The sequence below is a fragment of the Echinops telfairi genome, unplaced genomic scaffold (assembly GCF_000313985.2).
Source record: "Echinops telfairi isolate 266 unplaced genomic scaffold, ASM31398v2 ScPeMD7_7427;HRSCAF=8465, whole genome shotgun sequence".
NCBI lineage: Eukaryota > Metazoa > Chordata > Mammalia > Afrosoricida > Tenrecidae > Echinops > Echinops telfairi.
This window is the reverse complement of record NW_022111327.1, coordinates 6,397,951-6,401,600: the sequence shown is the minus strand read 5'-3', so window position 1 is coordinate 6,401,600 and position 3,650 is coordinate 6,397,951.

The following is a 3,650-nucleotide window of genomic DNA, read 5'->3' as shown; positions in this document are numbered from 1 at the left end:
TATCATGATCCCAATCCTACCTTACAAATCTGGCTAGACCAGAGGATGTACACTGGTACAGATAGCAACTGGAAACTCAGGGAATTCAGGACAGATGACTCCTTCAGGGCCAATGGTAAAAGGGGCGAGGCCTGGAGGGTGAAGGGAATGTGAGGTCGAAAGGGGGAACCGATTATAAGAATCTAGGTATTGCCTCCTCCCTGGGGGAGGGACAGCAGAGAAGAGGGCAGGGGGAGACGTCAGACTGTAACTTATGACAAAACTATAATAACTTGTGAATTATGAAGGGTTCATGGGGGGCGGGGGAATAAGCAGCTGAGGTGGAGGGCAAATGTTTTGAAAATGATGAGGGCAGTGAATGTCCATATGTGCTTGACACAATGGATGTATGTATGGATTGTGATGAGAATTGTACGAGCCCCCAATAAAATAATTTTTAAAAAGATTATCAGAAAGAGTTATAAAATATTAATGAAAAAAATTTTAAATACCTGACAAAAAACCTAAAACTGCTATTTAGGAGATTTCCATACTGCTGCTTGATTGGCTTTCTCACTTGCAGTAGGCTTCACTTTATCCGAGCATCACTGGCTGTGTGATCTGTCCTTAACCATCTTTTCACTATAGGAGCAGGATCCCATTCCTTCAGAGATAGACCAATTAGACTGTCAGTATCCATTGCGTTTGATATAAGTTAGAAACAGGCGACTTCTCTGAATATATTATGTTCATCTTTGAGAAAAAAACAAACAACCCTGTCCATTTCTGCTGAATGGACAGCAATTGTTCTGACAATATTTTTTGAGCTTTGGACACTTTTAGGAATTGCATATTTCACTCAACATCTTGTGGGAATTTGGGGGTATAAAACAACGCTGAAACAAATGATAGTGCCCTCCTCTGGTTGGCACACTTTCCCTCTTTACCTTATAGGTGTTTATTGTTGTTTGAAGTAACAAACAAATGAAATGAATAAATAAATAAATGTTACAAGCATAGTTCCGTCTAACTTTTTCGACTGGTTGAAAAAAGATTGTTGAAAAAGAGTAAGGAAGGTAAGTTTGTGATACCGACATTGGGCAGCTGCCACCTTAGAAACAACCCTGATTGCAAGTCCCATTTTAACAACCAATTCCCTGAACTGAACAAAATATTAGCTATCGGTACTGCCAAACCAGTGTGAATTGGCTTAATCCCACCACTGGTTCTAATACATGACTGCTGTTACTAATTCAAGTTTAACGGGAATCTTTACTTACGTATAATGTGATAGGTTTCTCTTACTTAGTCTTGCTAGCCCTGGGTCTACAATTCTCCAAAAATGATTTAATTGGGTGTGTTAGTCATGGTCAACTTCGAGACACAAATCCAGGACACTTGCGTATAAGAAAGAGCTTTATATCAAAGAGTAATTGCATATTAAGAAAACAGCCCAGCCTAGTGCAGATCAAGTCCATAAGTCTGATATTAGCCCATATGTCTGATACCAGTCTATAATTTGCTCTTCAGACTCACTCAACACATGCCAAATACAGGAAGATCACTGGCCAGTGGGTGGAAAGTCTTGTGGATGCAATGGCGGTGGAAGCATCTCAGCGCTGGGCTGGGTAGCCTTGTGGCTCCTCCACCTCCAGGGCTCTGGTTCCGTCAGGGGTCTCCTTGTGGCTTGTCAGCAGGAAGACAAGCAGAGTGTCTATGCACCGCCTCCTGGGAGGAAGACAGGAGTTCCCAGAATCCTCAGGAGAAGACCAAGCTCACAGAGGCCTCATTGGTTTTGGCCTGATTGACAGGCTAGACTCCACTCCTTCACTAGTTGACAGGAGATTATGTAACTGCCACATTGGGCTACAATCTGATAAAGGGAGGTTGGCAAATATCTGGCCTGTGGGCTGTATAAGGGCCAAGAAATCATCAGTATCAGCCACCATCACTTCATCAAAGAGAAGCAGTTCTAGCTCTCACATCAGAGGTGAGTTAATTAAATATTTGACCGAGTATATAGCAGGCTGATCCTTAAGTTGGTCATTTTGTATGACTTGTGAATGATGGTATAAATAGCCAAATGGCCGTTGGCAGAAGAACAGCTACCCACCCCTGCTCTAGAAGGATTGGTTGGCTTTCTGTCCACAGAAATGGACTTTAAGGATTTATTTGTGACTTACCTGGAGGATTAGCTAGGGACCCACACAATCTGACCTTTACCCAGGTTTGTTAAGGAGCCCCACCTATAAACTAACCTCGGATTGGTTAGTGAGCCTGCCATGTAATTGACACAGAGTAGATAGGCTGCTTATAGAAACCCCGGACCCTGAGGGCAGAGTGATCCTGAGAAGAGTCTCCCAGAGAAAGATCCAGCAGTGAGCTGAGTGTGCAGCTGCCCTGGCTGAGGAACTTTCACTTCCTCAGTGACCTTTCCTATGTGTCTTTTTTCTGCAGTTGTATTGGAAGGTTCTGGAATTTGTCCCTGAGTTGTATCTTGTTATTTCTGAGTTGTTCATCCAATAAATCACATTAACAGTATAGTCTATGAGTTCTTTTGAGTTCTGTCATAATTATTGAAAGCATCAGAGAAATAGTCAAAGAACAGAGACGTGAGCACACAGGGATATTTGACCTCCTCATAGGAACCAACCTTATGCCGAGTCTACTTCTCGAGGATATCCGAATACTGAGCTACAAGAGGAAGTAGAGAGCATAGTGCTGGTGTTAGGAGCACTGGAACCAGACTGCCTAAGTCTGGCTTTGCCATTAATTGTGGCAAGCCTGTGGGCAAGTCAACATCCCTGAGCTGCATGTCTCCACCTGCAATGTCAAAATGGGGATGACATTTGTGAGGGTTAAAGTGTTAGAGCATAAAGAGCAAACAAATCTGATCTTGGAAAAAGTATAGCCAGAATGCTACTTAGAGTCAAGGATGGGGAGACTTAATCCTGCGGACTCTGGACGTACATGTTAGCAGGTGGGATAAGTCCCCTGGAGAATGCTTACTGGTCTGATAGAAACTGGTGGAACTCCTGAGGCTATGCCCCTCAGCCACCTTTCAGGGCTGGAACTGAACTCACCCCCATGGATCAATTTTCAGAAAAACAATAGACTATATGGGGAACAGTATACACTCCTTAGAATAATCAACCATTTGAGATCAAGAAGGCAGCATTTGCCCAGGAATACAACTCAGAATGTAGGAATGGATGAAAAAGAAGGATGATCCTGACAAAGAAAAAGAACGAGAAAAAGAAAATGCTATAAAAAAGAAATGAAATGGGTAACCTTTCAGCAGAACCAAATGAGATTTTAAAAATCACAGTATTATGAAAAATTGTATTCCAACAAATTTGAAAATCTAAATTCTAGAAATGCATTATTTATCTAAATTACCACAGACTGATATAGAATATCTCAACATGCCTATAACACCAGAAGAAATAGATCGAGTCAAAACAAAAACAAAAACAAAAACCTCCCAACATTAAAAAATCAGGGACCAGATGGTTTCACTGGGGAATTCTATCAAATATGCAAAGATAGTTTAGTATTCAAAAAACAACCAATGTAAGTCTCCACATAAATAAGAACCATATGATCATATCAATGGGTACAGAAAAGGCATTTGATAAAATTCAACATCCATTTCTGATAAAAACACTCAA